This window comes from Phoxinus phoxinus (genome assembly GCF_949152265.1).
Source record: "Phoxinus phoxinus genome assembly, chromosome: 5".
NCBI lineage: Eukaryota > Metazoa > Chordata > Actinopteri > Cypriniformes > Leuciscidae > Phoxinus > Phoxinus phoxinus.
Window position 1 is genome coordinate 27343856 of NC_136880.1, and position 14703 is coordinate 27358558.

Here is a 14703-nt window from a genome sequence, read left to right on the forward strand (position 1 = left end):
TACCATTCAGATGAAGAAAGACATTCTAAAAAAAATAAAAATAAAAATTGTTGTCAAAAATGATAGAAGAGCATTCCCGCTACTAATTTTAGCGAAACTACTGATTTTCATAAATACACAAATCAAAAAGATATAAACTTATATGAAAACTATAATAATATGAAAGAAATGTTTAATAGGTTGTAACATTTGTTTGTGATGTAATGTTGTATTGTGCTTTGGTCTTTAATCGCTATTTGCTGCTGAGGTGTAACGTTACTTGCAGGAAGGTCGCAGCACATCTCAATTCTCACAAAGATGTGTTCTGTGTCCTCGCGTCCTTCCGAGTTCGTTCTTTCAAGGTCGTCTGGCACAGTCAGTCTCATCGAGAACACAAGTTTGCGTTTTGGAAACCGAATGTATTAGCTACCAACCAAACCTCCACGTCGCGCACCCTGCTCGCGCATACATCACACGTCATCAGCGCATTTCATGAGGCTATGATAGAGTTGTAGTAGGCTAACCAAGCGCCAAAAACAAACTGCATCCGCCTTTTACAGTTCTTCCTGAACCAAAACAAGGAGTTTATGCTTGCGTCACGGACGCCATACATATCATGTAATTTCGAGATGCTAACCCGTGATGATCCTTACCCGGAGCCCTTCACGTCCTCAGACTCGGAATGCGTTTCTATGTCAACAATACTATCAACAACGAAATGAATCTGCAGCAGTCAGGTGGTGGTACAGGTCAGTGCTCTTTACGTTGGTTATGTTCATTATTATTTTAATGTTATTTGTGAGATGCGAAAGTTTAACGCCGTCTCATGACGTTTGCTCCCTGCTGCTGTTGTAACGTTACCTGTTTTTGTGTGCTCTGCCTGTCCTAAACTTTTACATCTGTTCTCAAACTAAGCTCATGCTCCATTCCCCACACTAAAATACAATAAAATACAATAACAACATAGGCCTTGTAGAAACTCTTCAAATTAATCAGATTATCAAAAAACTTTTTTATTTTTTTTACTTCAAATCAAAGTTTGTAGTGTTGGGATTAACCTCATAGATTATTTGCTTGGTTCGTGTATTATAACTCTTTAATGAAGACTATTTTAAAATGAATAATACAAATATACTTCCGGAAGCAGCGCGGCTAAAGAAGGGGTCATGAACTGTTGCACTCTATTAGACTTGGAGTCTAAAACATGACATGACTGGCCTTCTTGAGTCTTGTCCCCACTGTACAAAACTGTAGTACTCCATCATGCAGGCTGTTACATAAATTGTATTGTAGTTGTGGGGGCAGGGGAGGTACGACGCTGACAAGCTGGTGGCTGGTGGTGATATCCAGGTCACAATCAGACCAGTGGGAATGCTCAGGTTACCTCTTATCTAAAGGCATCACAGGAGAATAAAGCTCTAGACAGTGTTTCTCTGTAATGATTAACTTCTTTAAATGCAGCATGTGAAAAATTAATAAGGCCCTAAATCATTCACAACGACTTGATAAGTACTGTCAGTGTGGGAGGTGTATTCAAATGTAACCGCATCATGGGATGCTGTGATTTGTTATTCTCAAGCCATGTGGCAAAAACTGGAAAAATGATATTCTACCCCAAAGTAAAATAAACATAATCTGTTTGGGCAGACATTAAAGATAAGCACATGGGTTGAAGATGTTGTGGCAATCAAAAGTACTGTGTTGACAGATTAAACAATGACCCCATTATGTCAGACCCTCTGCATTATATCCCACTGTATTTCCAGCTCATGATAAATGATGAACATGCAGTTGCCATGGCAACCATCTTCAGTCAAGCATTTGGAGAGCATTAGTAAGATATAGAAATGAAAAGGGGGGAAGGGTGAGGGATGGGGCAGAAAGAGAGGTTTGCTGAGTCTGAAGGACCTCTGTTCAATGTGTGGGTGCTGAAGCTGCAGTATTTCACACAGCCGCATCTGACCCAGAGCAGCCTGGGGAACGTGGCTAATGCAAAACAAACTATCAATCTGTCTTTATTCCGCTGATGAAGGAACACACATACGCTCGTTTTAATTGGGAATCCTTCTGCGGTACTCCTGTTGAGTCTGTAGAGGTGCAGTTGTGAAAGAGGGACTGACCTCTCCAAGCAAGTTTGCCAGACCAAACTTTTCAAAGCTTTTTCACAATGACATTCACAGGTTAATTGGTTTCATTTGACTTGCCATTCTATTCTATTCGATTCTATTCTATTTGATTTGATTCGATTCTAATCTCAAATTAATCAAGTTTTCTTTCCGGTGTTATTGATAATGCTTGATTAACTCTTATTAATAAATAGGCCTATGGCAAAAAGTTTGATGAGATTATTAGCATTTCTCTTAAAAAGGAAAATTCAAATTTTTGTCACTCTGTGTAATCAAAGTATTTTTTAAAGGAAAACAATTAGGGGTGTTTTCTGCCCGCAGGATGATCAAAAGAACATTTGAGATCAAATCAATGGAAACGAATGCACACTTTATGGCAATGAATGTGCTTTCGTGAACACATAAATACAAAACATGACCAGTTTAAGTAATAGACAGTACAATTTAAAAAAAATTATTCGCTTTGGTACTATTTTCAAGTAAGGTGTACATTTTCAAAACTCTTGGTAGTTAGTCATTTTTTCAAAACCTGATATTATGCTTTCATTCTAAGTGCATATGTTCCATCTACAATCATTGTTTCAAAACACAAGATCATTGTGATTTGTAATGAGAACATTTGGTGTAATCACTAAAACACAACAGTATGGGCCCTATTTTAACGATCTGAAACGCAAGTGTCAAAGCGCAAAGCGCAAGTAACTTTGTGGGCGGATCCCGGCGCTGTTGCTATTTTCCCGGCGGGATAAATTACTATTGCGCCTGGCGCAAATCTAAAAGGGGTTGGTCTGAAGTAGCTTCATTATTCATAGGTGTGGTTTGGGCGTAACGTGAAATAAACCAATCAGAGCGTCCCCGCGCTTGTTCCATGGTGGATTGCTATTATGGCCAAGCACGCGCCCTTAAAATACCATATCACTAACGCGCAATGCGCCACTGTCTTTAGACTGTTTTTTCCCTGGTGCAGTGGCGCAATTGCTTTCTAAAGCCGCGTTTCCACCGAAATTACCCGGAACAATTTGTCCCAGGAACTTTTTTCCCAGGAACTTTTTTTGCCCCAGACCGGTTGCTTTCTGCATTTACACCGCGGTCTAAAGTACCGGGAAGATTATAAACTGCGCGCGACTGCTCCTCCCAGTCTGCACGGATAGTAATCAGTTTTGAGCGCCACATTTATAATAAGTATGCGGAGATTCAAACTGTGCTGTAGTTGTGTTTGTGATGTATTGCGGACATTGACCGTGAGATGGCTGGGACGAACGCGCAGAAAATTTCCTGTTACACAAATACGCTTATAAAGCCTGAACCTCGTCGTCGGTCCAGCTGGGTTTTTAAATTTTTTTTAAATTAAATTCCATATTTGCAGACAGACAACTCTTACTGCATGAAGCCACGAACCGCAATAGATTTTTTAAAAATGCCGGTTAAAATAGAATGCTGCGTGGAGTCCTCCATTCAAAATGCGGCCTGAACACGACCAATCCGCATGTTCAGCACACAAGTCCCACCCCCGAAAGTTCCTGAACTTTTAAAAAGTACTACCTCGCGAGCAGGGACTTTCGGAGGGGGAAATATTTACCCGGAACTTCATTTAGACCCTGGTTCCTGCGGTGTAAACACACAGAGTACCACCCCAAAGTTCCTAGTTCCTGGGGAAAGTTCCCGCGGTGGCAACGCGGCTTAAAACTGGAAAATAACACCAGGGAACTTTTGCGCCGGAACACGCTCCTCTTTGCGCTGAACCGCCCCCGCGAGCGCAAGTTCATTCCCTAATTTACCGACGTGCGTCTGTGGAGGGAAAAGTCCGCTGTGCGCGGATGCAAAATAGGAATGATACATGCGTCGGTGTACAAAGTCAATTGCGCTGGGTGCAAGATAGGGCCCTATATGTTCTTCTTTCAATTTTGTGTCAGTACAATTCAATAGTACCATATGTAGACCTTCACAGATGCATGATAAGTTACAGTAATGCAGCAGCAGTCATACCATTGTAATCTGTTTTCAGTATCACATGGCATATACTGTAATGTAAAATGCTGTATTTGATGCCATCTGTCCCTTCTGATGCATCTCTGATCTCTCTCTCTCTCTCTCTCTCTCTCTCTCTCTCTCTCTCTCTCTCTCTCTCTCTCTCTCTCTCTCTCTCACTCTCACTCTCACTCTCTCACACACACACACACACACACACACACACACACACACACACACACACACACACACACACACACACACACACACACACACACACACACACACACTTTGAACATGGTGGTTATCACTTATGCATAATGAATGCATTACATTACACTATGTGACACACTATGTCACACTATAAGTGTCTATACACTGTCTATAGAAATCTATAAGTGTACCAAATGATTAATTGATTAACCATTAAGTTCAGTTGGATTAAATAACCAAATGTATTAAATTGAACAAGAGGAGATGCAAATCAAAAGTTTGATAGTAAGAGCTTTAGCAGTTACTGTGAATGAAAAATGTATATAGATGAAGCACTTATTTTGTGTAGCAAAAAGGATACTTTGTGATTTTGTGAATTAATTGTAATAATATGCTCTTTATAGCACTCTTAATAGCACTTTTGATGATCTGCTGTGATATATTAGTACTAAGAGTTTTGAAAATGTACCAATTGCTTGTGAAAATTGTGACAAAACAATAAATAATTAAAAAACTGAAAAGAGACATTTTTAACCATTTTGAAGAGTGAGGTCATGTGTGTTTTGAGTGGGTGTGTGAATGCATTAGTTTCTGTTTGCCTTCACCCGGATCTGGGACTGTGCCTTTTGTGCTGTGGGAATAGCTTGTGTTTTAAAGGTACTGGTTGTTGCCTGGCACCATTAAAGTGTAAAACAAAGCTTTGCCACAGCTGTGTTCATTGTACCTGCAAAATTGCTATTATGATCAAAGGCATTAATGCAACATGAGAAGCCGGAGTCTCAACGGACAGGAGCTTTGCACAGCAAACATAGCTCACACAAACACAAATCCTGTCTGCACAGATCCACAAATTGGGCACACTTTTCACACTTTATTTATCATTGTTTCCCACACTCAATTTAATAACTCTTCATTTCATTGCCACACAAAATATAGGCTATAAGTATTTGTCAAGGGTAAAGCGGTTCAAAGTTTACAACCAGACAGATTTCCTTCTAATTATTTACAGTCAGTTATATTCATTTGTGATGTTTATGATTATATTAAGGCTATCAGTCTTGCACTGCTTATAATCCTCCCCGATGAGGCCACATATATAACTAACATAGAATTCAACAAATGTCTGACTTGTGAACAGGCGATAATTTATGCAGTAATGCGGTTATGTTTAGTTCTGAGGGTATGGGATCGGATTTCATGGTTTTACAATGGAACTTAATATACACCACTATTCAAAAGTTTTGCGGTCCGTGAATTTTTAAAAATGTTTTTTTTTTTTTAAATGCTCACCAAGGCTGTATTTATTTTAGTAAAATTACAGTAATATTGTGAAATACTATTGAAATTTACAATAACTTTTTTCTATTTTAATATATTTTATGTACTTTATTCCTGCAAAGACTTTCAACACCCATAACACCAGTTTTCAGTGTCACAGTTTCCAGTTTTAAGAAATCATTCTAATATGCTCAAGAAATATTTATTATCAATATTTAAAACAGTGCTGCTTAATATATTTTGTGGAAACTATGATGATAAATGTTCTTTGAATAAAAAGTGCAAAAGGAACAGCATGTATTTGCTGTCATCATCAATTGAATGCAATTGAATGCATAATACGATAATATCTGAAGAATGAAAACATTAATGTCATGCCTCCCTTATGAGACTTCTGTATATATTATATATATATATATATATATATATATATATATATATATATATATATATATATATATATAAATATATAGGCTATATATATTAGGAATATATATTATACATATATTATATTAGTATATATTATATATATTATACATATATTAGGGGTGTAACAATACCCTCATGTCACGTTTTGATATATCATGATATTTAACTCACGATACATAATTTTTGCGATACTCCAAGACCTATAAAAGGTTAACAAAAAATGTACCATTGATTAAAATGCAAAATTTGGTATTACATTGTGGGCGGAAATGTAGGCTTGGACTTGTAATGCACAAGACAACGATGACACCAGAATAAAAATATTGATGATTCTGAAGCTGCAAATACAGATTTTTTTTTGTTTTTAGACGAATATGATTGCACTCTGTCACTGGCTAGATATATTTAAAATATTGTAATTTATATTCAACATTATATAGTAGTGTAGAACTGCATCTGACACTTAAACTCTGTAAACGTGAATTTTTTTCTCACATAGAAATTTTCATTTTGGGGGAAAATACACAATACATATTGTCACTATCCACAATACATATTGATGCATTTTTGTATTGCGATATACAGTATTGTGCCACTCCTATATTAATTGCTCTTATTATTCCGTTTTTCATTTCCTCATTATTTGTGTGATCTATTGACATCAAACGTGTTGAAAACCATAAAGAAGAAGCCTAGGCCTATATGTCCAGGTGCTGGAGTCTGATTAGAGCGGAGAGTGAACCCCACCCTCTCCCACGTCCCACCCACTCAGTGTGCCAGTACACGGCCCCTGAGCAGAGACCTTCCACACAGAGCATGGGATGACTTTACCAAAGTTCATCTAAATGCCTGAAGTGGGAGTAACATGAAAGTAATGCTAGTGTTTTTTTAATAAAACAAGATTTATCACAGAATTAACATTTTCGTAATCTTCATTTATTTACAGGGGAAATAACTATGTACTGAAACATTAGCTTCTCTGAAATGATTATGAAAGACACAGGTGGAAAATGATGTGGAGTAGGGCAGGGGTCATAGCAGTGGTGGGCCGTCAGGGCCAGCAAGGCCTTCTCTGCTGGCCTAAACACTATCAGAATCACTGACTCTTAATTGCATAGCTTTTCTCTTGGTTGCGCTGCTTCCAGTAGTGTATGTTTACTTTAGCGCTTTTATCCAATCATATTTCAGCCATCATGTGTTGCCAGGGTCAAATATATCTGCCTCGAGGCCTTCAGAATCGATAGTGCGGGCGCCTGTAGCTTAAAATGAATGGCAATGAAACTGTTGCTTTAACCAATCAGATAATTATTCAGATTTAATCAGCCAATCAGATTTCGAGTTGCCTGCACCGGGGCCATCTAGCAGGCATACAGTAACGTAAGCATTTTCACGCCCTTTGATTGGATGGTCAGAGCGTTTACTACTATTACTGGTAGTCAGAGCTAGCTAACCGCATATGTAGCGAACTGCGTAAACTAAAATATATTCCTGTAGATTTAATAGTTTTTCAACCCACAAATTAATGTTTCTTTCCTTCCTCGACCACCAGCAGGTTCAAACCTACCGGAAAAATCCCTTATCCAGCTTACGCAGAGTCACGGGACTCCATCGATCTCTCCGGGTAAAAACAGAACTGACTGCAATGTAACGTAATGCCAGGACTGATTTTGAAGGCAAAAGTCGCGCTGATCTCATTGATATCGTTCATAAATCTGTGTGAGAGCTCGTGTCGGCTGTAACGTTACACATCGTCATGTTCTGCGGTGTTTTCCCGGTTTACTGCTTCTGTCGAGCACACACTCTCAGCACTAAAGCCAATTAAAACTTATGCCAGAAATACGACGGGACAGACTGGACTTTCAACATTAGCCTCGATGGCGATAGAAAAGGTTGTTGGGACTGAAACGCACAGACAACCTGTAGAACCAACCAAGTAATTTTAGTGTTTTTGAGGAAAGAAATTAGGATGGATTTTGTGTACAAAAAAATCAGTAGTTTTGGAGAGTAGGCTATAATGCATTTTTTGCCCCCGGTTTTGTCCGTGTGAACAAGATTTTCTTCCTAATTTTTCTTGTAAATTTGTGATCGAAACAACGTCTTTTTTCAAACATTAATACTATTGTAACCATTGAAGGACAAAAACAAGGGAGGATCCATTTCTGAACTTATAATCGGAACGCAAGAAGCGCTGAACACTCACACAAGCCGAACTCACTCGCTCGTTTCTACCCGGCCTTTCCCGGACTCACCGCATTAACCCTATAACTGCCGGAGCAAAATAAAAACAGGAATTTCACAACAATTATAGAGAGTATGTGTGTGCGCTGCTACACTATTAAAAGTTGTTAATTCAGGGTGGACATCACTGAAGGCCTAGGTGTGAAATGCACGGCCCGCCACTGGGTCATAGTAACGCTCAATAAATGTAGCATCTGTAATAGGCTAAAGTATGTACCACCAATTATAACGTACAAAGTGTGTGCAGACAAAATTCAGTTCTAGGCTACCTTTCCCCAAAATAACAGACAGTTACAGTAACAGTCAACATCTATTGAACATCTAGGCCTATATGTAAAAATGTTTTCCTAGTTAGGTTTAATATTTCCTTATTAAATGGCCTCTGCTCTCTCCCTACTGTAATACATAGGAAGCTACAGGCTCAACTGAGAATGACTTCCACATTAGTGGCAGAAACCCTGGAGAGAGAGAGCAGAATCACTTATGCTATCATGATAAAAAGATCAAGTGTTCTTTCTAATTGCAACAACACATCACTTTCTCCACATGCATTGCATTGGCTTACTTTGGGTTGACACTTCCATGTTGTAAAGTGTATTTGACATTGGCACAATTTTGTATTTATTGTGACAAAAAAGGTAAATACTTGAAGACAAAACTGTGATTCAAAAGCTAATTGCTAGTTGTATCTCTGGTGAAGATTTGAGAGCATCTCATTTTTTCCCACAATGATCTGCTGTTTGATGAATATGGTTTAAAAGCAGTGTGGATAGGTGACTGTTCTTTGGCAAAATGACTTGATGTTTCAAATCTTCAGGCATTGACATTAGGGTCAGTTAAATGTTAGTTAGGGTTAGTGAGTTTGGGTTAGGTTAAATGCCACCAACTCCCACCAACTCTTAAGATACCATCCAGAAAACGGTGGAGTTTGTAGATACAGCAAGTTTTCTTAACAGTAAACCCTTTCTTCAGAAACGTAATTTCAGATTGAAATGACATAGCTAAAGCATAATAGCACCTTCTCTGCATGTGTAAGGTCCTCCACTGAAAGCTCTTTATCTCCAAACTGAGTTTTGACTTCAGTTTTTCTGTCGTCGGACCTGCCGGATTAGTGAGATTCATTTTCTTTATTGTTCGATTTAGTGGATCTACATCGAACACTGGAATCTCTCTGGAGGGGCGTAAAGTGTGTTTTCGCTGCAAAACCAAAAGTTCAGCAATGTCATTTTACCTTTGCACCACATGTGAAAGATTAATTTTGTAAGTCCCACATTGCTATTTCAACTAGGAGATTGATTTTGATTAGTCGTTTTTTCAGATGTTGCTGTCACACTTTCTTTGTGCAACTTGATGGGGGTTTGAAGGTTGAAGCATCCTTTGCAATGGAGTTTTCAGGATAAATCCAAGTTGAACAAATCCAAAAGATGTTGATGGTCCTGGTGGTGTTTGATCCTGTGTCATCGATGTCTGCATAGAATTCTCAGCACTATACTTTTCAAGATACCCATTCATTTCTTCCTTAAGGTCCTTAGGTCATGAGATTGCTGGGAAATTATATATCGAACTTGTATATGGGCTTGCCTTGCAGTTGTTTCAAAGTCCTCTAAGACCTTTAATTTAGCATTGTTTGTAGCTAGGGCACTTTCCCAATTTACAGTTTCCAGTCTCATGTTCAAAGCAGCCTTTTCCATTTCAAGAGCATGTTTCTTTTTTAATGCATCTTTGTGAGCAAGAAGAGCTGCTTTATCAGCACGGATGATAATATGAGAACTAAGCCTACAAGATTTATGTGACCTTTTGGACACAGTTGGAGCCCTATCGTTTGGCTCAATACGTTTTTTGGATTCTTAAAAAAAAAAAAAACCCAATTCATTCAAGGTTCTCACTTCATTCATCCGGCGTGCACACATCAAGCTTTTCCTTACGCTTATAACTGAGTGATGTTCAACATTTTCATTTCGGGACATTTCATCAGCCATGCTTGACACAAACACAATCAAGTATCCAGATATCCATACAGACCCCAAAATGCACACAGCCTATGCATCAGCTTCTTGTATCATGCTCAAATCTTTAATTGGACCTATCACATGCATGTCCTAGTTTGATTAAACACAGTGCCTTCCTTTTGTTTGTAGCCACTTCCATGTGTGAAAGTATATGACACAAGTCCAAACCTGTTTGTGTAATTATTGTGACAAAAAAGGTGAATACTTGAAGACAAAACAGAGATTCAAAAGCTAGTTGCCATGCAGGTAAAAAAAAACTTCCCATTACCACATCACATCCTGTTTAAGATGGCTGCCTGCAGGAAATGCCAAAATGTGTGCAATTCCTCTCATTTCCTCTCCCACAAGGGGGATAACAGAATAGTGACATATTAAAACAAGCAATAGACTATTAATGAAGACATTGTGTAACAAGATAGTAACTTTATGGCTTCTACATACATTAGCTTCTTAGCTGATGTCTTTGTAATGCTTTGAATGCTGCATTATAGTCACGAATGATGTATTCCATTCCTCTGGAACCCTGCTATCACGGTGGCCATTGAATCTTCAGAATATCCTGTACATGCAATTGGTATAATACAGATCTTTTGTAGATTATCTGGCTGGTGTTGCATAAGAGTAAAGTTACAGTGACCCACCCTGCTAATCACACTGTTGCCTGCCCTCTTATCTTCTGTCTAACAGCCATGACTATGGGGCTTCATAACCTTGCATGACTCTAGACGGCACATGATTACATACACACTGCTGTTCCAAAGTTTGGGTCAGTAAGATCTGTTTTTCTAAGAAAGAAATACTTTTATCAAGGACACATTAAATTGATTAAAAGTCACAAAAAGGTCACCATTTCAAATACATGCTATGCTTTTGAATTGAATCTAAGAATTCTGGGGAAATAAAAAACCTATACTGTTTTACACAAAATATTAAGCAGCCAACTGATTTCAAATTTGATAATGAGAGATGTTTCTTGAGCACTAATTTGGCATGTTAGAATGATTTCTGAAGGTTTGTCATGTAACAGAGAGACAGACAACAGGAATGCAGGTAACGGATGTTTATTAAACAGAGAAAGCAGATGGCAGGCAAGATGGCAGACTTAACTTGTAGAGTTCTTGGTATTGCAGATACACAATGATTTGAGGAGAAGATGACATAATGAAGGCAGGTAAACACAGATGATGAGGCGTCAGGTAAATCCATGCACATGTGCCCACAGTCCAGAACAAGAGTCTGTGCAGTTGCATGTAGCGGTTGCATCAAAGTGTGCAAGACATTCAAATTCATAACAAAGAACACATCATAGACAGCATATAAAGGTAGACCTTATATGCATACAAACACAGTAATCGATACATGAAGCAGATACACATTACAACTGATCATATTGGGAGAACAAATAGATTTTGAGCTGAGATTTGAATTCATCCATAGTTGTCCTAAGTGTCAGTGAGAGTGAGTTACAGCTTAGCCAGCAAGTTTCTGAGGGAAGTTTCCCAGGATTATTCCTCGCAAGATGACAGTACATTCATCTGATTAAACTTGGTGTGCTTTATCGAGCTGATGTGGCCGGTTTGCATGTATTGCCTCAGATCATTTGCGTTTGAATAGCGCGCGCTCTCCGTGGGCGTGGACACATTAAAAGACAAAGAGCTATAATGAGCTGAAATGAGAACTCGCTCTTTTTATATAGATTACATAAACAGAGAATATTTGTTTTAGTTTTTAATTTATTTAAAAGTACACACTTAAATGATTATAAAGATATATTGCTTATGCCTGGGTGAATAATATTCATTGAGTTTTGTTTATGTTTAGAGACGTGCACCAGAAAAAAAGTTCACGGAGAGGCAGAAAGCACACCCTGTTTATTTTCTTTATTTTACAAAAGCACAATGTTTTATTTCGATTGTAAGTATGAAAAAATAAGCTGTTAAATGTCTACTTTTTTATGTGTCATAAAAAAGTAGACATTTAACAGCTTATTTTTTTCATATTTCTTAAGTCTGTATGACCAAAAATGACGGAGTATGTTATGTCTAGTTTGCTGCTATATGTAAAAAAAAAAACGAGCAAAACGCGCCGGCGCATTTGCGGTCCCCAGAGGGTTAAACTTCCATTTGAATCTGCAAGTTGACACAGATAGGCCAAATTAAGCAATCCGTGTTAAATCATTGTGCTACTTTTGAGCATATAAAGCCGGTCCTGTGAATTCTGCTGCTTGAGGAGAGCATTTTCTTCCTCTGTATGTCATCACAGTTGTATAATTGATCAGCGCCTCAGGTACAAAAAATTATGGATTACTCCCATGGTTTCATACTGACCAAATCAAGGTCAGTGATTCTGAACCAAGTTCTCAAACCTTATTACGTTTTGACTTTTTTTCTACAATGCTTAAGCCGTTACTGCATGTGGGAAGAAAAACGAACCTTTTCTGCTAGTCATTATCAGGTGGTTTGCTGGTGGAGTTCTCAAATGGTGCTTCAAAAGCCAGGGAAAAAAGAAACTGATCTGTCCTCTGAAATCCACTCTTCAATGGTTTTATTGTTTGGATAAAGAGGCTTTATTCTGGACCACTTATCCATAGTTCCACTAATGGCGCTGTCCATTTCTGCAGAACTATTAAGATAATTAAAAAAAGAGGATCTCACTAATTCAGTATGTGCCTTTTACTGTTAGTTGTGTTCTTTCTTTCTTTCTTTCTTTCTTTCTTTCTTTCTTTCTTTCTTTCTTTCTTTCTTTCTTTCTTTCTTTCTTTCTTTCTTTCTTTCTTTCTTTCTTTGTACAGTTTACAGATTTACAATCAGGTTACATGTTATTTTTTAGCATGCTGTAATGTCATGCTTTGTGATTTTCCTTGGTGTAATGGAAAAAGCAACACAATAGCAGGTCTTCTTTAGGGACTGTACTGTACCACTGTGGCCTAGGCTTTATTTGTGGAGTCAGGCTGAAGTAATTGTAACACGCTGTGATAAGATCAACAGCCTTGAACGTATCTATCAAGCATTTCACTTTTTGTGAAATGCTTTTTATAGCTTTGCTATATGTCTAATGATGTGCTAGATGCTAATAGTAGCCTATATAGTTGTGTAAAAATTATTCATCTGTCACCAGCAGATTTAAAATACTTAAGCATGTGGTTACACATATATGATCTGGACTCAAAATAAAGCCTTTATACTTGCTTTTTGTTTCCTTTCTGCTTTTTGTTGGTCTTCCCTGTCATTTCATCTCCTGCTTTTCAGACTTCCTCTATTTGCTCTCTCTATCCTCTGATCTCAAACCTGTGCTTCACCTTATCCTCGGTCTTTATCACTGAAAATCCCAGTGTTTTGCTGTGATGGAAAGCAATTATTAATAACCAGTAATTTATCACTCAAGCTCAAAAGAAGATCTTGTGTTGAGGGTTTCTCTGCAAGGCAGCAGTGGATTGTACCACCAAATGTTGTCTGCCTTGTACCACGATGATGCCAACCCAGATTCAAGACCGCCATAAGCATGTGTCCCCAGCAAAGCATGGGTTGCGTAAGTAAGGCTGTGTACTGACAAAGAGCATTAGCCATGTGTTAATGAGACACTGACTGGCATCCAAAACTGCGCTCATTTGTGGTGATGTGCCAGCTTCCAAGATAAAGGCCTCTCTCAGCCTCTATGACAGTATCTCTGGGTAATGATCTCATTATTTCTCCATGATAACAGAGCACAGAACTGACATGGACCGCAGAGTGCTTGACAGATATTGATCTTGAATGTTCTCACATTACTAATTTCCTCTTTTACTGCTGAAATGGTTCTTGAGAATTACTTCAAACCACAGCAGAAATTAGCATGAAGAAGAGGTTCATTCTAGTTCTGTTTATTTGTCAAAAACCCACGTGAAAAGCTAAGCAGGTTTTGTTGGTTAAAACTAAAAAGTTTGGTGGTCTGCACTGCAGTAAGGCTTGTTTGCTCAGTGTCTTCTCTGAATCTGTTATTTCGCTCTTTTGCACAGGACAAAAAAGCGCAGGAAACTGGTCTTTTGTTGTACAGCGATTTATTGTATACTATTGTATACTATTGTTCATTGTTATTTTATTTTGTTTGTTTGTTCATAGTTGAATTCTAACAATGTGAAATGTATTATTATGATTACCATAATTCAAAAGTTTGGGGTCAGTAAGATTTTTTTAATGTTTTTATATTTTTTAAAGTAATCTTTTTAAAATGTATATTTCTATTTTAGTATATTTTCATGTATTTTCATATTATAGGCCTAAATGTAATTTAATCCTGTGATCGCAAAGCCTTTCCTCCAGTCTTCAGTGTCACATGATCTTTCCGAAATAATTTGTATGCTGATTTGATGTTCAAGAAACATTTCCTATTATTATCAATATTGAAAACACTTGTGCTGCTTAATATATTTTGTGAAGACTGTGAAACATTTTTTTCTTTGATGAATAGAAAGTTCAAAATAACTT

The 14703-nt window shown here is 37.9% G+C and overlaps 1 protein-coding gene across 3 annotated transcripts in view; it reads left to right on the forward strand.

Moving 5' to 3' along the window:
- The first annotated feature begins 454 nt into the window (after positions 1-454).
- Positions 455-14703, forward strand: part of dlgap1a (discs, large homolog-associated protein 1a) — a 135497-nt gene continuing 121248 nt past the window's right edge. For all 3 annotated transcript variants that reach the window (XM_079612503.1, XM_079612501.1, XM_079612502.1), the window contains exon 1: positions 455-728. The gene's annotated coding sequence lies outside the window, so the exon portion shown is untranslated. The remainder of the gene's footprint in view (positions 729-14703) is intronic.